At 48.7% G+C, this 21,103-nt stretch overlaps 1 long non-coding RNA gene across 1 annotated transcript in view; it reads left to right on the forward strand.

The window, feature by feature from the left end:
- Window positions 1-928: 928 nt before the first annotated feature.
- The window catches only part of LOC143925536 (uncharacterized), a 32,942-nt gene continuing 12,767 nt past the window's right edge, over window positions 929-21,103 (forward strand). The window contains exon 1 of the long non-coding RNA XR_013262034.1: window positions 929-1,039. This is a non-coding gene — a long non-coding RNA (uncharacterized LOC143925536). The remainder of the gene's footprint in view (window positions 1,040-21,103) is intronic.

The following is a 21,103-nucleotide window of genomic DNA, read 5'->3' on the forward strand; positions in this document are numbered from 1 at the left end:
TGGGTGGGCTCAGAGCGCAGTGCTCTGCACCCCGAGCCCATCCTTTTTTGAAGCCTAATAGAACTTCTGCCTCTAATCACGTGCTTCAAAACAACACCCACCCTGCACTGGAATCCATAGTCCGGTAGCCTGATATGTAGATCAAGGGGCCAGACACATGGATGGGTGGGTGGCGTCTGTGCGCCCTCTATGGACGGGCTGCCACTGGTTGCCTGGTGTCCAGGATCTTTTTGGACACTGTTTTACAGTGTTTGTGTTCTGTGGGTTGCCCTGCAGGATCCAGGACTCTAGGCAACAATGCAGCGTGAAAACGGGTGCCAGGTTCTGGAACGTTAATACTGCCACTGACCGACAATGCATGAGGGCATTTAATTGTTCTATCACTTATGCCCAAATCAGACCACTGACCACTTCAGTGTACCCCCAGACCCCATTTAGTCTAAAACATAGCAAAGCATGGGGAAAAGGTTGCTACACTACAAGATATACGCCAAGAAATGACATCCACATTATTGACCACATCCGAAGGTGTTCATCCTCAATACCTTCAAGGTTTCAGTGAACTGGCATTATTCCTCTTATTTTAAAAGGTGTTGTTTTAATTGAACTTTTCTTTAGCAACAGCTTTGATTTAATTTTGATGAGGTTTATGGGAAGAAAGTCCCCGTTCCCTGTAACACCACTGGCATGCTATCCTAATAAAAACGTATATTACTTACAAGAACAGTGATGCCACCCTGGGTTGTATAATGGAGAATACAATAAAAGATGTCTGTACAGAGAACTTCTCTTATAATTTCACACATACAGTATATCAACAGTGCTGAAAGACCATTTATTTCGTTTAGACCTAGCAATCAGTAATGTTGCCAGTCATTGTACATGCAAGATTCTACAGTTTGTTTTATATTTTTCTTTCTGATGCCTGCAGATGGTCAGGATGAACCGGTATCACTACCCTTCCCAGTACAAGAAGAAGACAACTTCATTGACATCCGGTCTCCGAGAATAGAACAAGTCCTACTACACAGCACCACAGGTAATATTATAGCAAACACTTGAATCTGGGACATATCAGGCCTTCCTATTTCTTGGTAGTGGAATGTTCTGTCCTCACTACATGCCTCCCTGTGTGTAACTCGACATTCAGCTAAACCCTCCTATTCTGCAATAACCCAGATTGCGTGTAATCTTGAAGCTTTAGTAACAAAACAGGGTGGGGTGAAACCTTTAAGAAAAACAGATAATTACATATAATCAGTATATGAAATATACAGAAAATACAATGAACAATTAGACTGTGAATCGCAGTAAGTACTTTTCACCAGCGATGCTGCCATTATCAGATGTAAAGAGATGCAAGTTCCAATCTAGCATGTGCTTTGATAGCTGGTTCCTTCTCTCTAGTCTCTAAGATGGAGTCTTAGCTCCCAGTATGCACCCATTTTGTTTTCTTTAACTGAAGGATAATGGGAACATTTATTAAAGCTGAACAGTTTCTAGTTTCTGCAAAACTGTAGATTTTGTGGTGAAATCTGATATTGCAGACAAAGCAACTTAATGGATATCCTGCTGGAGGCAGAACACTCCCTGCCTGATATCAACGGATACCACTATTTGGGCCCCCAGTCAATCTGTCTGACATGAGTTTCATTTTGCACAGTGCAGATAATAAAGTCTTGAGACTACTGGAGTTCCGCTGTTGAGCTAATCCTTTGACAGTGGTGCCAACCTTTGCAATCATAGTCACTTGGGTGGCACATTTGGGTGGCATGTTTAAAGGAATGAGCTCAATAGACATTGCCACCCGATTGTCCTCTTTTGATCTTTGAAAGACACTGCACCCCAAATAGTCTTGGTCACTGTTATAGGCAAGGTTGTCACTAGAGGGGCCTATGAAGGGACAAGACATGTGGGTAGTGTATGGCAATTCCCTTTTTGAGGAATTAGTTGACGGATGCCCGTTCTCTAATACTAGTATTTATAAGCATACTGTTAACAGAGGTCGGTTTCACAAATTACTGGAAAGAGGTTCAGAGGATTTCCCAAAAATTTACCAATTATGTCATGTTGGAGGACCCAATACTCCGCCACCTCATCAATGCCGCCAAACATGTTTCTCTTTTACCTGGAAAAGCCATCGTCCACTGCACTTTGGCTCAAAAAGGTCAAGGAACTGACTCTGATGGAGGATCTGGTGCTCTCTTCACAACATAAACAAGAGGAGTACTCAAAAACCTGGACTTTTTGGAACATGTTTACCTATTTTGAGGAGGGCAAAGCCCCCTTTGACGTCACTTCCACTGGATGTTAGAGGCATCTAGTATCTCCCACCCTCTTTCTGCTCTACCCCTCACAAACTTCCCACTCCTTTTATTTCCCCCCTTCCTTTTTTAATCACCCCTTTTCTCTGCTTCCCTTTTTCTAGGTCTTTGTTTTTTTCTTCTTCATACATAAAACTCTGGTGGTTCCCTCTTTTGTCATAGGTCTACATTTGATCAGCCTTTATCATTACATCCTCATCCTTGTGCATCTTTGACATCCTCATCCCATAATCATAATGGCACCTCCATGCACTGGAAACCGTAGCACAGCTTCTTGCATTGAGAACCGAGCTGTGCTTGCAGGACGTGTTTTCAGAAAAGGTGCAGGGACCATTTCCTGGGCTTTCAGGATGCACAGTAGCCCATTCAAATGAATGGGCTGCCAGCCTCGTTCAAACTGTGGCTCACAGAGTGCACAAGTGTGAACCTAGTCTAAGGGAAAGCTGAACTCTGATGTAAGGGCCCCTCCACCAGATTCCGTTGTAAGTGGGCTTTCTGCCAGATTCTGATGTAAGGGGGCACTTTGCCAGATTCCGATTTAAGGGGGTATTCCACAAGATTCTGATGTAAAGGGGTACTCCACCAGATTCTGATGTAAGGGGGGCTCTCCGCAAGATTCTGGTTTAAGGATGCACTCTGCCGGACTTTGGTGTAAAGTGATGGCACTCTGGGGACACTGATGTAAAGGGGGTCTGTGATGTAGAGGGGTGAATGCTGGGGACTTTGATGTAAGAGAGGACTCTGATGTGAACGTGGCACTCATTCTGACTGCTGCACTCTATATGTTGTTTTGTTTTTTACTTATTTCTGACCCCTGTTGACTTTTGATGGGGGAGAAATGTGACAGACCTAGCCAGGACAGAGATTTTTGGAGAGGGCTGAATGCTAGCCTTGCGACTATGGGGCCTGGCATTTGGGGGAACGGTGCTCTTTGTGAGCTGTATGCCTGGGGACCCTTGAGGTGGTGTTACTTTGGATTCAAGTCCATGTCCCCCCAAGACACACAAACTCTGGGAACCCTGTATATACCATATTAGAAATAGTGACTGATTCATAATGTTGGGACACTGTTAGGAGAAGCTGATGTCAACTCTAGCCACCTGTCTGTTGTCTGCTATAATGTAAATGAGTCTAGTGTGGCTTGTCACAGCTTCTAAAGAGTCTTTCACCCAATTTATGTTTCTGGTTACAGGTATATTGTTAGAGTAATATGAGCAGGAGGTAGGAACCTCCTCTTTGACTGTATATAAGACTGTATTATGTTCTAATAAACTGTCTGATGTTTAACCGTACACTGAGCTACAACTAGTTAATAGGAAAGCTAAAGGGTATTGGATTGTGTGGTACCGGACAGAGGAGTGATACGGCAGACATGCTCATCTTGAGTACGGGGGTCCGTCACAATTGGCTGGCAGCGGTGGGATGTCTCCTGCAGCCTGGGCCTGGGCCATCCAAACCCCAGGATTCAAGATCCGGTCAGCCACCGAGGAGCAATACGGGGACCGGCCAGCATGAGAGCAGAGTTCTGGAGGAGACTGCAAGGCATGCTGAAGCAACATTGGGGCCAGTGACAGACCACACCATGCACACTTGGGGGGGATGTGATCCCCGGCAACTCTGGCAAGAGACGTTAAGCCACGAGCAGCACCATCGGGGGAAGAGCTTTCCCTCCTCCACAGAGATGTACTGGATGTAGTACCATGCACGAGAGGTGTTCCTGAGGGAATGACCGCTAGATGAGTGCAAGTCGGAGCTCGGGAGATTGGTCCGGGAGGAGATAAGGCCGGACACCAGCTACAGAGCCTTCCAGTGGTTCGCGGCTCAACTGTGGCCAGGTACAGCAGATGGCAGCCTGAAGGTATGGTCTGGTATGGATTTTTGGGGGGGACCCCTACGCCATTTAAAATTGAAGACAAAACTGAAGGGAAAATGCCCCAAGAACAAGCAGGAACTGAAGATAGTTGCAGTAGAAGCCTGGCAGAGCATCACCAGGGATGAAACCCAGCGTCTGATGATGTTTATGCATTCCAGACTTCAGGCTGTAATTGACTGCAAAGGATTTGCAACCAAGTATTAAAAAGTGAAAGTTTGATGGATGATTATTAATCTGTCCCATTACTTTTGGTCCCTTAAACAGTTGGAGGCACATATACAAGATGTTGTAATTCCTATACCATTCACCTGATTTGGATGTAAATACCCTCAAATTAAAGCTTAAAGTCTGCAGTTAAAGCACATCTTGTATGTTTCATTTCAAATCCATTGTGGTGTATAGTGCCAAAAATATTAGAATTGCGTCCATGTCCCAATATTTATGGACCTGACTGTATATTATGGATAATCTATGATTTACTTTATAAAAGATCTCTTCAAGAATTATTGCTCAATTCTATGACACATTACTCTATGTGTATTCTTATCTGTGAAACCACTGACCTACTGACCTTAAGTCATAAACTCTGGACATCGAGAACAACTGGTACAAAAATTACGTTCACACACCTAACTATTTCAAGATCTGTCTTATGCTGAGCTAAGTGAGTATAAAGCTAAATTAATACAATTATTCTACAGAGAGTGATGGTATGGGTGATCTGATAGTAGTGGAAGGCTGAGGGGGAAGGGGGGCCAGGAGATGGGAAGAGGGGTTAGTGGACTGAATGTTGTGAGGAATAGGGTGAGTCTTGGGAATGGGATGGGGAACTGGTGGAATAAGTGTGTGGGGGGGGGGGGATTTTCTTTTCCAGTTAAAGACTCTTTTGTAAGTATGGTCATCAAAGTCTCTTCTGCATTTTCCTAATTTAGTTTGAATCATAGAGTCCTCGCTCTTTTTGGTGTTTCATTTTAAATGTTTTTAACAATTCCATGGTCAACTGTGGATAGGAAGAATGTAGATCAGCAATATTACTCTCAATTTTGTGACAAAGAATCTGGTGTCAACTGTCTCGTTGTTAAAATTTGGATCCATTTTTGGGTGCAGAACTTGCCCACCCACTCCCATTCAGTGTGGAGGTCTGCATCCAAAAAAGAACAGCCCTTCAGGACTCAAAGTCCTCGTGGGGAGATTTTGGACTGAAAATATTGGTATAAAAATAAACTATCCCACCACTGTTGATTAGCCGAGATGGTAAGATCTTCAATGTGTTTCATTCTAGTGCATGTACCGCTATATATTGAGCATCTAACCAAGCACGAGACTGGAGGGTGGGAGAAAAAATGTTTAGGGGAAAAATAGTATATAGTTCATCTAACAAGTCATGTTTACATTTTTCAAATTGATTTATGATATCCATCTCCAGTGTAAAAGATGTTGGTGTATAATCTCCTCGTATAATGTTTGTCTCAAAAACATAGGTAAGGCTAAGATATGAAGGATCAAAAGATAAGGACTAAAAAAATTAGTTAATAGAAATGATCCATTAAAATAACTAATTAAAATAGCATTGCACACATTAATATATAAATTTATGAATGAATGTACACATACATGTACACACAAACCAGGAACATAGAACCTAAAAATAATAATACATGGTCAGTCTGCAGCACATGAAAGGGGCTTCAAAAGCAACAAACAGGAAAAGAAAAGATGGCGCAAAAACCAAAACATGTAATGCATCAATAATTACAATCTGGATATTGTGATTATTAAAAATTATTGGTGAACAACAAGTTCCAGCAAATGATGAAAGGAGTAGATTTTTGGCACCAGCAGCAGCTCCCCTGGGAGTTGAAGCAAACTCTGGAAGACAGGTAAAAAGAAGGACAAGGTGTGCCAGACTAAGTGCAGTATATCTCAAACGATTTATTTAAGAACAAAATCCAAGTGGCTACTCACACAGTATAGGTGAGAATCAGGCATATGGTAATAGTATTGGTGAAGTCCGTGGTCCATAAGGTCACTGCAGGGTCCAGGGTGACATCCAGAGCAGCATCCCAGCAAGCTGATGCGAGGAGGAACTTTAGTGTGAAAATAGCGAAAATTCATTCGCTATCATCATACAACTGGGTGGGCTCAGAGCGCAATGCTCTGCAGCCCGAGCCCATCCTTTTTTGAAGCCTATTAGAACTTCTGCCTCTAATCACGTGCTTCAAAACAACACCCACTCTGCACTGGAATCCATAGTCCGGTAGCCTGATATGTAGATCAGGGGGCCAGACACATGGATGGGTGGGTGGCGCCTGTGCACCCTCTATGGACGGGCTGCCACTGGTTGCCTGGTGTCCAGGATCTTTTTGGACACTGTTTTACAGTGTTTGTGTTCTGTGGGTTGCCCTGCAGGATCCAGGACTCTAGGCAACAATGCAGTGTGAAAATGGGTGCCAGGTTCTGGAACGTTTTTACTGCCACTGACCGACAATGCATGAGGGCATTTAATTGTTCTATCACTTATGTCCAAATCAGACCACTGACCACTTCAGTGTACCCCCAGACCCCATTTAGTCTAAAACATAGCAAAGCATGGGGAAAAGGGTGCTACACTACAAGATATACGCCAAGAAATGACATCCACATTATTGACCACATCCGAAGGTGTTCATCCTCAATACCTTCAAGGTTTCAGTGAACTGGCATTATTCCTCTCATTTTACAAGGTGTTGTTTTAATTGAACTTTTCTTTAGGAACAGCTTTGATTTAATTTTGATGAGGTTTATGGGAAGAAAGTCCCCGTTCCCTGTAACACCACTGGCATGCTATCCTAATAAAAACGTATATTACTTACAAGAACAGTGATGCCACCATGGGTTGTATAATGGAGAATAGTGATGGCCGAACGGTTCGCCCGGCAGTCATTTCGCGGCGAATTTCGGCCGTTCGCGGTCCGCTCGTTCACTCGACTATTGGCGTCGTTCGCCCCGGCGGACTTACGTGTTTAATGTGTAAAAGAACTTTGACCTATGATGACACATCCATCATGGGGTACAGGACAGCCAATTGAGACATGACAGCACATGGACACTTGGACATTCCCCCTAACCTATAAATACACCCGATCCGGCGGCCATTTTACATTCTTTCTTCTGTCACTATAGGGAAAGGTTGCTGTGTGGAGTAGGGAGAGATAAAACGCTAGCTATTTGGTACACAAAAGTTCTTTTCAGGACAGGAACGGCCCGGACACAGGCACTAGGGGGAGGGCCCGGCATGACGAGGGGAGGCGGACCTGAGGCGGCGGAAGCAAGGTGAGTAGGCGGTGACGCGGCGATGTGCGTCGAGGTGGGCGGAGCTTGCGCCCACGCGCGAGCAGTCGGCGCCATCTTAGTGGATGAGAAGGAGCTTTTTGCGGAGCTCCGGCGCATTCGACTGTGTTCGCCCCCCTTCCCCCCCCCTTATTTCGGAGCTCGGTGGCGACAGCGGCGGTGGGCAGGTACCATGGGGGACATCGAGGCACTTTTTCTAAGGCTCAGGGAGGAGGCTGCGGCGCGGGGTGCTGGCTGGCTGCAGGCCTCGGTCGACGGCCTGCTACAGGCGCCCAGCCAGGCCTCTTCCAGTGTGCCCACCGGCCCCCCTCCCCCGCCTAGGACACGTGCTCGGAGGTCCAGGCCTCCAGAGCGATACAGCCCAGAGGCAGCCAGCGTAAGGAATGGGGTTGGGAGCCAGGATCAGGCCCTACAGATCCCGCCGGCCAAGCGGAGGCATCCTGGGGCTTGCTCGGCGGCTGGTGGGACCCCCCAGAGGCGCCGGACACGTGGTGGATCTGAGGAAGACGGGCCTGCACCCCCTTATCCTGCGGCTGATGGTGGACGGGAGGCGGCTGCCTCGGCGGGTCACCGACCTGGACCGGGGGCGGCTCGGCGGGGGAGAGGTGCCTCGGCGGGTGATGGCCACGCTCACGGAACGGCCAGGGCCTGTATTCCGGCGGAGAGAGGGAGGAGGAGGCCTGAGGGGACGCGGCCGCGCAGTCGGAGGGACCTAGCCGAGGTCCGGTCCAGAGATGCGGCCAGGCGGGCTTCACCTGCCCGGCCTAGGGCTCAGCGTGGCGTTGATCCCGAGCGCGTGGCGCGGTTCAGTACGGCGCGCAGTGAGGTCGTCACTGCTGAGCGCCCGGCGGCCGTTGAGGATCCAGAGCGGTGGCCTGCGGAGGAGGATCCGAGGGAGGCCGGGAGTTCCCAAGACAGCTTGTCGGAGGGCGAATTGGTCGAGCGGGACGAGGACGAGGTGCCGGAGATGTCGCATGGAACGGGACGTACGGCTGGATGTCCGTTGGGGCACCGACAGCCAGGTAAGGTTTCTTCTTCTGCTCTCTCTTCTCCCTGTCCTGTACTAGATAAGGGGGTTTCTGTGGGTGGTTTTCGGGATGTGGGCGCACCTGTAGTGCGGGGGGAGGGCACTGGCGGGGCGGGTCCTGGTCTGAGTGCCGTATCCCCTGGGATTGCGGGGCCCCTTGATGGGGGGATGGTACAGACTTTGCTGGCGGGTCTGCGGGAGGTCCTGGCGCGGTGCGAGGCTGGTGCGCGGCCGGCGGCGGACGCTGCTCCGGTGGCGGCGTGGGCTGCTGCTCGCACCTCCACGGCGCAAGGGGCGGGGTTAGGCCATGCTGTGGCGCTTGGGGCCGCTGTGGGCGCTGCGGCGGCAGGGGTGGCCCCTCCGGGGGCTGCGTCTGCGTCCTCGTCAGCTGTGCCGGTGACACCAGCGCCTGTCGGGGAGGCCGCGGCGAGTGGGAAAGCGGTTGTTGGTGCCGACGGTGTACGCCTGGCGGACGCCGCGAAATGCGAGGTCTACGTCTGTTTTGAGGGGCCTTTGGGCGCTCACTTGAAGACTGAGGTGAAAGACCGCATTTGGAAAGGGAAGTATGTCGAGATTTTCTCCTTATTGCCTTTGGAGAAGTTTAACTTGGATAAAGTTAAGCCCGACGAGAGCAAGAAGGAGGAAGAGGAGAAGCGGCGCTACCGTCTGATACCGCGTACGTTTGCTAATTGGCTGCAGGCGTTTGCGATATTGGCGAGTGTTATCGGTGAAAAGGCGCCGGAAAACTGCTCCCCCCTTTTTTGCTATCTCGATTCCATCGGGGAGGCCCAGAGAGTTTATGGGGGTACCGCTTGGTTGCGCTATGATGAGCAATTCAGGCAGAGGAAGGCGGTACGTCCGTCCTTGCGATGGGATCACAAGGACATTAGTTTGTGGATGAAGTTAATGTCGTCTCCGCGCAGTGCGTTGTCTCCCTTTCAGGGGGGGGGGCGGTGGTCAGGCAGCTGCTGGACAAGGGGCCGGCAATTGCCTGGGGTTCTGCTGGCAGTTTAACACAGGTTCCTGCAAATTCGGGGCAAAGTGTCGATTCCGACATGAGTGTTCCTCCTGTGGGGGCTCCCACCCGCAGTCTAGGTGTTTCAAGCAGGGTCGCGGGAGAGGGGGTGATTCTGGAAAAAGGGAGGACGCCAGTGAGGGTAGGAAGGATGGTTCCCTTCCTAAGGCGCTACCCTGATCGGGCTGCGGCACAGTTGCTGGAGTTGGGGTTTACCGAAGGTTTTCGGTTGAACTGTCAACTCCGGGTGGTCCCGCCGGTGGCGGATAATTTGAGGTCGGCAAGGGAACAGGCTGGCATTGTGACTGAGAAGTTGCTAAAAGAAGTTGCTTTGGGGCGTATGGCTGGCCCCTTTGAGCGGCCGCCGCTTCCTGATCTTGTTATTTCACCGTTGGGTGTGGTTCCGAAGAAGGAGCCGAACAAATTTCGGCGCATTCACCATTTGTCTTACCCGTGCGGGGGGTCGGTCAATGACTCCATTGATCCGGGCCTTTGCACGGTGTCGTATACTTCTTTTGACACGGCGGTCGCCTGGGTCCAACGTTTTGGCAAGGGAGCGTTGCTGGCGAAGACGGATGTTGAGTCGGCCTTTCGCCTCTTGCCGGTTCATCCCGACTGCTGCCGTTTGTTGGGTTGTCGGTGGCAGGGTCAGTTTTTTGTTGACCTATGTTTGCCCATGGGGTGCGCTATTTCTTGTTCTTTGTTCGAGCAGTTCAGCTCGTTTTTGGAATGGGCGGTCCGGGATGTCGCAGGCTTGCCATCTGTCATCCATTACTTGGATGATTTTTTGTGTATAGGGCCGGCGGATAGCCTGGTCTGTGCTTCCCTGTTGGCGACGGTTCAGCAGCTTTTCGATGTTTTTGGGGTCCCGTTGGCTCCCGATAAGACTGAGGGTCCGGCCACAGAGCTGCGTTTTTTGGGGATAGTGATTGATACCGTGAGGATGGAGTGCCGTTTGCCTTTGGACAAACTGGAAGGTCTGCAGTTGGAGGTTGCTGGGGCGGTGAGGGTGAAGAAAATGCAGCTGCGGGATTTGCAATCCCTTCTCGGGAAGTTTAATTTTGCTTGCCGCATCATGCCAATGGGGCGTGTTTTTTGCAGGCGCTTGGCGGCGGCCACGGCCGGTGTTAAGGCGCCGCATCATTTTGTTCGGTTGGGGCGGGAGCATAGGGCAGATTTGAGGGTGTGGGACTCCTTCCTTGCGACGTATAATGGCCGCTCTCTCTGGTTGGGGCAGGTGGTGTAGAATTTTGATATGGAATTGTTCACCGATGCGGCCGGTTCATGCGGCTTTGGGGCTTTTTATCAGGGTCGGTGGAGTGCGGGTGAGTGGCCGGAGGCTTGGAGGGTGGATGGTTTAACTCGCGACTTGGCGGTGTTGGAATTGTTTCCCATCGTGCTGGCGGTTGAGCTGTGGGGTGAGGAGTTCCGGGACCGCCGCGTGCGTTTTCATTGTGACAATATGGGGGTGGTGCAGGCCATCAATAATAACACGGCCTCCTCCCCTCCGGTGGTGCGCTTGTTGCGACACTTGGTTCTAAGGTGTTTATGCATTAATTGTTTTGTGACTGCTGTGCATGTTCCGGGGGTTGATAATTCAGTGGCTGATGCGTTGTCTCGTTTCCAGTGGGACAGATTTCGTCAACTGGCTCCGGAGGCGGAGGTGAGCGGGATTCCTTGCCCGGATTGGTTATGGGACATCGTGTTGCCACAGCCCAGATGTTGATTCGCAGATCGGTTTCCGAGGCTACTTGGAGAGCGTACAGCAAGGTTTGGCTGGAATGGGGTGCCCTGATGCGGGAAGTGGGGGATTGTGCTCTAGATGAGGACAGGGTTCATGTGCTGCTATATTTTGTGGGTAGGAATTTCGAAAGTGGGGTGTCGGCATCCCATATGTCCAAAAAATTGGCCGCTTTGGCCTTCATGTTCCAGTTGGCGGGTCAGCGGGATGCTATTAAGGCGTTCATGGTCCGGCGCGCCATGCGTGGCTATCGCTCGGGTCGCACGGCAGCTGACAGGAGGCGCCCGGTTTCTTTTCGGATTTTAGGGGATGTGGTGGCGCAGTTGGGGGTCGTTTGTTTCTCGCAGTTTGAGAGGGTTTTGTTTCGGGCTGTCTTTGTACTGGCCTTTTTTCGGGGCCTTTCGGGTGGGCGAGCTGGTGAGTAGGAGCAAGAAGGGGGAAGGTGGTCTGGATGCGGGGGACGTGTTGGTGCGTGACGATACGCTGAGGGTGTTCTTGAGGAGGTCAAAGACCGATCAATTAGGCAAGGGGGCCTGGGTGGAGCTGAGGTCGATTCCGGGTTCTCCCTTGTGTCCGGTGGCGGCTGTGGGGGAATTTTGTCGGCTCAGGCCTCCGGTTGGGGGGGTTTTCTTCCAGCACGGGGATGGCTCCGCCGTGTCCCGATTTCAGTTTCAAGCGGTGTTCAAGAAATGCTTGGTGGCTGCGGGATTGCCGGCCGCAAATTACTCTTCTCATTCGTTCCGTATCGGGGCGGCTACAGAGGCGGTTCGGTGGGGTCTGGATGACAGGGTGGTTCAGAGAATCGGTCGCTGGGAGTCAGCGTGGTTTAAATTATATGTACGCCCCCATTTGTTGTGAACTCTTACGTACAGTCGGGCACGGGGGTAGGAGGTTCTTTCCGGTTGTGCATTTTCACCTGTTTTTCCTTCTTTTGTCTCTTCCTTTCCTGTTTCTGTTGTAGCGGGTGGGAGCTGCCGCGTGACCCCCTCCCCCTCCCCCATCCTATTTCTGTGTTTCTTTTTTCTTGCAGATTCAGACTCCTGCCTGGTTTGGATCATGGGACATTCTTACGTCTATTGGGGTGCCAGGAGGGCAGATGTCAGAAGAGATGGCAGGCTGTTGGGTTTGTCCAGGGAGGAGGGCATGGTGCGCTGGTTGGGAGTCCCGGGTATGTTGTGGTCCAGGGGGGTGCCCGAAATGCACCGGTACGCCCGGTTGGACCGTCCCCCTGATGTGGTCCTTTTGCATGTTGGGGGTAATGATCTGGGTTTGCGCTGCGCGTGGAAGTTGGTGCGGGACATCAAATTTGATCTCTTACGGCTACAATCTTCTTTTCCAGACACTATTTTTATATGGTCTGACATTGTGGCCAGGACAGCTTGGCGCTTGGCTCGCTCTGTTGCGGGCCTAAACAGAGCTAGGGTTAAGGTGAACAAAGCGGTGGCCAAGTTCTTTGTGGGGAACGGGGGTTTGGCGGTTCGTCACCGGGATTTGGAGGAGGAGACTTGGCGTTTTTTGCGTACAGATGGGGTACACCTGAATGCCATCGGGATTGATCTTTGGCAGCTGGGTTTGCAGGATGGCATTCAGCGGGCGTTTAGGATGTGGAGGGCGACACGCACGTAAGGTTTTCACGCGCGCGTGCTGTGGCATTAGGTCTATGGGGTCTTTGAAGGTGGTGCTAAAAAATAATGGAGGTCTAGGGGAGTTGGGCTCATATGGAGATATGGGTGTCCATTCCCTTAAATGGTAAAGATGGTGCAGAAGGTTGTATCTGGAAGGAAGTTGATGTTTTTTTGTCCCCGAGCTTTCGTAATACGCGGCGGGGGGCCTGTTCATGGGTGTACCGATACAACTAGTTGGTTGGAAATGATAATTTACCTTCAAAGACCTCTAGATCAAAAAATGTGTAATACTGAGTTATTTATATATTTGGTTTATAATGTTTTTGTTGTAAAATGTATTTATATGCATTAAGTTATGTTTTCTATAAGATTTTTGTATTTTCATATGTTGATAATAATAAAAAGAAGGCTGCTATGGCCATTCGACTCCAAAGAAGAGAATGTGTCGTCTGGTCATTTTATAAGCTATTTACGATAAGAGGGGGTATTGTGTTGTTTTGGGGAGCCTCACGAAATAGGCATCTCCCTTAGTCAAGGAACGGCCCGGACACAGGCACTAGGGGGAGGGCCCGGCATGACGAGGGGAGGCGGACGTGAGGCGGCGGAAGCAAGGTGAGTAGGCGGCGACGTGCGTCGAGGTGGGCGGAGCTTGCGCGCACGCGCGAGCAGTCGGCGCCATCTTAGTGGATGAGAAGGAGCTTTTTCCCACCCTCCCTCCCCTTATTGCGGTTATGGGTACTGGTGGATTTGGTTTTGGGGCATTTTTTGTTTCCATTGGGAGGTCTTTTTCCTGACGGTGGTGGGCATGATAAAATGGTTGCTTTATTTTGTCGTAGCAGCATTAGGTCTATGGGGTCTTTGAAGGTGGTGCTAAAAAATAATGGAGGTCTAGGGGAGTTGGGCTCATATGGAGATATGGGTGTCCATTCCCTTAAATGGTAAAGATGGTGCAGAAGGTTGTATCTGGAAGGAAGTTGATGGTTTTTTGTCCCCGAGCTTTCGTAATACGCGGCGGGGGCCTGTTCATGGGTGTACCGATACAACTAGTTGGTTGGAAATGATAATTTACCTTCAAAGACCTCTAGATCAAAAAATGTGTAATACTGAGTTATTTATATATTTGGTTTATAATGTTTTTGTTGTAAAATGTATTTATATGCATTAAGTTATGTTTTCTATAAGATTTTTGTATTTTCATATGTTGATAATAATAAAAAGAAGGCTGCTATGGCCATTCGACTCCAAAGAAGAGAATGTGTCGTCTGGTCATTTTATAAGCTATTTACGATAAGAGGGGGTATTGTGTTGTTTTGGGGAGCCTCACGAAATAGGCATCTCCCTTAGTCATGGTATAGGTGTTAGGTGTATATAGGTTTGCTGTGCTACTGATTCTTGCAGCAGCCTGAGTGTCTTTTGTCAGTTTAGAGAAAGGGACAGAGCGCTGTGTCTGCTGCTATTTTAGGGACAGCCAGATTAGTCATCATCATCATCATCATCATCATTAGCTGTTACTATCAGGTCCACAAAAGAGCTATTCGAGTGACCAGTAATTGTTCCAGTGTCCTCTGTTTTGCCAGTTTGTATAGGGATAGGAAGGAAGCAGTGTCAGGCAGTGAGGGTCAGTTTAAAGAGTTGCTGTTACTATTAGTTCCACAAAAGTTATTTTCAGGACTGGTATCAGTGGTACGGTAATAGGCTTGTACACGTATAATATTCTTTCTTCCAAATATAGAAAGAATATTATACTTGACTGCTGCCCTTCTGCTGCAATCTGCTAATCATTCACAACTCACTTGTTCCACAAAGCTCTTTATCGGGACTGGTAACTTGGTCTGTGTAGGGTGCTACAGTACATAGGGTTGAGTGCGGTACAGTCTGCTGTTCTGTAAGGACCGCTATCGGTCCACAATACATAGGGTTGAGGTGCACCACTGCTGACCGCTGCCCTATACTGCAGCAGTCCTTCATTGGTATAGGGACTGACGTACAGTCTGCTAATCAGTCACACACAACCTACTTGGTCCACAAAGGTCCTTATCAGGACTGGTAACTTGGTGTAGGGTGTTACAGTACATAGGGTTGAGTGCGGTACAGTCTGCTGTTCTGTAAGGACCGCTATCGGTCCACAATACATAGGGTTGAGGTGCACCACTGCTGACCGCTGCCCTATACTGCAGCAGTCCTTCATCGGTATAGGGACTAAGAGTTTTGTCACAGGGTCATTTAAAAAATGACAGGCAGAGGAAGAGGCAGGCCCTTCCGCAGGGGTGGTAGGGGTAGGGCAGGAGCACCAGCCTTGAGCCAAAGTGGGAAGTTGCAGAAGGTGCGTTCAATTACTTTAAAGGACGCACCAGACTTGGTTGAGTGGCTCACTCAGCCTTACTCTTCTGCACCCTCCTCATCCTCTCGATCTGCACCCTCTTCTTCACTCTCTGCTATGTGCACCCCCAAAGACACTACCACCAACAACACCCCCACCACCACCACCACATACCTTCCGCTTGAGTCACAGGAATTATTTTCCGATCCATATCAAGAGGACATTTCTGATGCGCAGCCACTCTTGGTATTGGATCAGGAAGAGGAGGTAGCAACAACCGCTACTCAGCAGTCTGACGACAGTACCCAGATCAGCCCAAGGAGGAGGTTGGTCCTCGGTGTTGCTGCCTACTCCGAGATCTCTACTTATAGCGGTGGGGAAGGTGACGTTGATGATGACGTGTCTAGTGATGTCACGTGGGTGCCCACAAGAGAGGAAGAGGAGGGGAGTTCAGAAGGAGATATGGACCAGCAGATAGGGAGGAGAAGCAGGACTAACTTACATTGCACAGGAGGGACAAAGCAGACTGCAAATGTATCAGGAGCGAGTCATCGACCATGTACGGTCACATCTGGCGCTCCCAGGACACCGGCACATGGCTCCGCAGTGTGGGCTTTTTTTTAACGTGTCCGCTGCTGACAATAGCGTTGCCATCTGCAATCTTTGCAGTCAACGCATTAGTCGCGGTAAGCCCAACACTCACCTAGGGACGACCGCCTTAAGAAGGCACATGGGCAGCCATCACCGAGCCGAGTGGGAGCAACGGAACACACAAAGCCACACTGCAGGCTCTCACCGTCCAGCCTCGTCTTCTACTTCTCCTTCTCCTCTCTCCTCACAATTGTCCTCCACTCCACCTTCCATCACGCCAAGCTCACATTTTCCTGCAAAAAGGCAGGCTTCCGTGGGCCTAATGTTCGAGCGTAAAAAAATGATGATGCCGGATAACCCTCTTGCCCAACGATTGACGGCTGGCTTGTCAGAACTCATAGCCCACCAACTACTGCCATATAAACTGGTGGACTCAGAGGCCTTTCGCAAATTTGTGGCCATTGGAACTCCACAATGGAAGGTCCCAGGAAGGAAGTATTTCTCAGAGAAGGGCATCCCAGAGCTATATGGCCATGTTCAACGGCAAGTGAATGTATCTCTGGCACACAGTGTCGGTGCCAAGATACATCTGACCACAGACACGTGGTCTAGCAAACACGGGCAGGGAAGGTATATCACTTTTACTGCCCACTGGGTGAACCTTCTGACGGCCGTCAAGCATGTAACCCGTGGCACCCACGTAGATTTGGTTTTACCACCACGGATTGCATGCAGGCCTGACTCTTCTTCTCCTCCTCCTCCTACTCCATCCTCCTCCCTCTCCTCCTCAGCTGCCTCCTCCTTTTCCGCTGCTAGCGTCTCTTCCGCTGCACCGCCCAAGCTCCCCAGAACCTATTCCACATGCCAGGTGAGACGTTGCCATGCCGTGCTGCGTCTGTTGTGCCTGGAAGCCAAGAGCCACACTGGCCCGGCACTCCTTTCAGCTTTGCGTTCACAGGCAGATCAGTGGCTAACACCGCTCAATTTGACAGTTGGTAAAGTGGTGTGTGACAACGGTGCCAATCTGCATTGAAACAGGGCAAAATCACGCACGTGCCATGCATAACACACGTCTTAAACTTGGTCGTGCAGCGATTCCTTGTCAAATACCCTGGGGTCCAGGACATCTTGCGGCAGGCAAGGAAAATCTCGGCCCATTTCAGAAGATCTTACACGGCCATGGCTCGCCTTGCTGACATTCAGCGGCGACACCATCTGCCGGTCAGACGTCTTATTTGCGATTGCCCGACGCGATGGAACTCAACCTTCTATATGCTTGATAGGCTGCTCCAGCAGAAACGTGCAGTTAACATCTACCTGTATGAACTCTGGTGGTTCCCTCTTTTGTCATAGGTCTACATTTGATCAGCCTTTATCATTACATCCTCATCCTTGTGCATCTTTGACATCCTCATTCCATAATCATAATGGCACCTCCATGCACTGGAAACCGTAGCACAGCTTCTTGCACTGAGAACTGAGCTGTGCTTGCAGGACGTGTTTTCAGAAAAGGTGCAGGGACCATTTCCTGGGCTTTCAGGATGCACAGTAGCCCGTTCAAATGAATGGGCTGCCAGCCTCGTTCAAACTGTGGCTCACAGAGTGCACAAGTGTGAACCTAGTCTAAGGGAAAGCTGAACTCTGATGTAAGGGCCCCTCCACCAGATTCCGTTGTAAGTGGGCTTTCTGCCAGATTCTGATGTAAGGGGGCACTTTGCCAGATGCCGATTTAAGGGGGTATTCCACAAGATTCTGATGTAAAGGGGTACTCCACCAGATTCTGATGTAAGGGGGGCTCTCCGCAAGATTCTGGTTTAAGGATGCACTCTGCCGGACTTTGGTGTAAAGTGATGGCACTCTGGGGACACTGATGTAAAGGGGGTCTGTGATGTAGAGGGGTGAATGCTGGGGACTTTGATGTAAGAGAGGACTCTGATGTGAACGTGGCACTCATTCTGGCTGCTGTACTCTATATGTTGTTTTGTTTTTTACTTATTTCTGACCCCTGTTGACTTTTGATGGGGGAGAAATGTGACAGACCTAGCCAGGACAGAGACTTTTGGAGAGGGCTGAATGCTAGCCTTGCGACTATGGGGCCTGGCATTTGGGGGAACGGTGCTCTTTGTGAGCTGTATGCCTGGGGACCCTTGAGGTGGTGTTACTTTGGATTCAATTCCATGTCCCCCCAAGACACACAAACTCTGGGAACCCTGTATATACCATATTAGAAATAGTGACTGATTCATAATGTTGGGACACTGTTAGGAGAAGCTGATGTCAACTCCAGCCACCTGTCTGTTGTCTGCTATAATGTAAATGAGTCTAGTGTGGCTTGTCACAGCTTCTAAGAGTCTTTCACCCAATTTATGTTTCTGGTTACAGGTATATTGTTAGAGTAATATGAGCAGGAGGTAGGAACCTCCTCTTTGACTGTATATAAGACTGTATTATGTTCTAATAAACTGTCTGATGTTTAACCGTACACTGAGCTACAACTAGTTAATAGGAAAGCTAAAGGGTATTGGATTGTGTGGTACCGGACAGAGGAGTGATACGGCAGACATGCTCATCTTGAGTACGGGGCTCCGTCACAATTGGCTGGCAGCGGTGGGATGTCTCCTGCAGCCTGGGACATCCAAACCCCAGGATTCAAGATCCGGTCAGCCACCGAGGAGCAATACGGGGACTGGCCAGCATGAGAGCAGAGTTCTGGAGGAGGCTGCAAGGCATGCGGAAGCAACATTGGGGCCAGTGACAGACCACACCATGCACACTTGGGGGGGATGTGATCCCCCGGCAACTCTGGCAAGAGACGTTAAGCCACGAGCAGCACCAACGGGGGGAAGAGCTTTCCCTCCTCCACAGAGATGTACTGGATGTAGTACCATGCACGAGAGGTGTTCCTGAGGGAATGACCGCTAGATGAGTGCAAGTCGGAGCTCGGGAGATTGGTCCGGGAGGAGATAAGGCCGGACACCAGCTACAGAGCCTTCCAGTGGTTCGCGGCTCAACTGTGGCCAGGTACAGCAGATGGCAGCCTGAAGGAAAATGCCCCAAGAACAAGCAGGAACTGAAGACAGTTGCAGTAGAAGCCTGGCAGAGCATCACCAGGGATGAAACCCAGCGTCTGATGATGTTTATGCATTCCAGACTTCAGGCTGTAATTGACTGCAAAGGATTTGCAACCAAGTATTAAAAAGTGAAAGTTTGATGGATGATTGTTAATCTGTCCCATTACTTTTGGCCCCTAAAAAGTTGGAGGCACATATACAAGTTGTTGTAATTCCTATACCATTCACCTGATTTGGATGTAAATACCCTCAAATTAAAGCTTAAAGTCTGCAGTTAAAGCACATCTTGTATGTTTCATTTCAAATCCATTGTGGTGTATAGTGCCAAAAATATTAGAAATGCGTCCATGTCCCAATATTTATGGACCTGACTGTATATTATGGATAATCTATGATTTACTTTATAAAAGATCTCTTCAAGAATTATTGCTCAATTCTATGACAGATTACTCTATGTGTATTCTTATCTGTGAAACCACTGACCTACTGACCTTAAGTCATAAACTCTGGACATCGAGAACAACTGGTTCAAAAATTACGTTCACACACCTAACTATTTCAAGATCTGTCTTATGCTGAGCTAAGTGAGTATAAAGCTAAATTAATGAAATTAAATTAATACAATTATTCTACAGAGAGTGATGGTATGGGTGATCTGATAGTAGTGGAAGGCTGAGGGGGAAGGGGGTCCAGAAGATGGGAAGAGGGGTTAGTGGACTGAATGTTGTGAGGAATAGGGTGAGTCTTGGGAATGGGATGGGGAACTGGTGGAATAAGTGTGGGGGGGGGGGATTTTCTTTTCCAGTTAAAGACTCTTTTTTAAGTATGGTCATCAAGGTCTCTTCTGCATTTTCCTAATTTAGTTTGAATCATAGAGTCCTCGCTCTTTTTGGTGTTTCATTTTAAATGTTTTTAACAATTCCCTGGTCAACTGTGGATAGGAAGAATGTAGATCAGCAATATTACTCTCAATTTTGTGACAAAGAATCTGGTGTCAACTGTCTCGTTGTTAAAATTTGGATCCAACTTTGGGTGCAGAACTTGCCCACCCACTCCCATTCAGTGTGGAGGTCTGCATCCAAAAAAGAACAGCCCTTCAGGACTCAAAGTCCTCGTGGGGAGATTTTGGACTGAAAATATTGGTATAAAAATAAACTATCCCACCACTGTTGATTAGCCGAGATGGTAAGATCTTCAATGTGTTTCATTCTAGTGCATGTACCGCTATATATTGAGCATCTAACCAAGCACGAGACTGGTGGGTGGGAGAAAAAATGTTTAGGGGAAAAATAGTATATAGTTCATCTAACAAGTCATGTTTACATTTTTCGAATTGATTTATGATATCCATCTCCAGTGTAAAAGATGTTGGTGTATAATCTCCTGGTATAATGTTTGTCTCAAAAACATAGGTAAGGCTAAGATATGAAGGATCAAAAGATAAGGACTAAAAAAAATGAGTTAATAGAAATGATCCATTAAAATAACTAATTAAAATAGCATTGCACACATTAATATATAAATTTATGAATGAATGTACACATACATGTACACACAAACCAGGAACATAGAACCTAAAAATAATAATACATGGTCAGTCTGCAGCACATGAAAGGGGCTTCAAAAGCAACAAACAGGAAAAGAAAAGATGGCGCAAAAACCAAAACATGTAATGCATCAATAATTACAATCTGGATATTGCGATTATTAAAAATGATTGGTGAACAACAAGTTCCAGCAAATGATGAAAGTAGATTTTTGGCACCAGCAGCAGCTCCCCTGGGAGTTGAAGCAAACTCTGGAAGACAGGTAAAAAGAAGGACAAGGTGCGCCAGACTAAGTGCAGTATATCTCAAACGATTTATTTAAGAACAAAATCCAAGTGGCTACTCACACAGTATAGGTGAGAATCAGGCATATGGTAATAGTAATGGTGAAGTCTGTGGTCCATAAGGTCACTGCAGGGTCCAGGGTGACATCCAGAGCAGCATCCCAGCAAGCTGATGCGAGGAGGAACTTTAGTGTGAAAATAGCGAAAATTCATTCGCTATCATCATACAACTGGGTGGGCTCAGAGCGCAGTGCTCTGCACCCCGAGCCCATCCTTTTTTGAAGCCTATTAGAACTTCTGCCTCTAATCACGTGCTCAAAACACCCACCCTGCACTGGAATCCATAGTCCGGTAG

This window comes from Lithobates pipiens, unplaced genomic scaffold, assembly GCF_037356315.1.
Source record: "Lithobates pipiens isolate NorthernLeopardFrog02 unplaced genomic scaffold, aLitPip1_a1.2 Scaffold_22, whole genome shotgun sequence".
Lineage (NCBI taxonomy): Eukaryota > Metazoa > Chordata > Amphibia > Anura > Ranidae > Lithobates > Lithobates pipiens.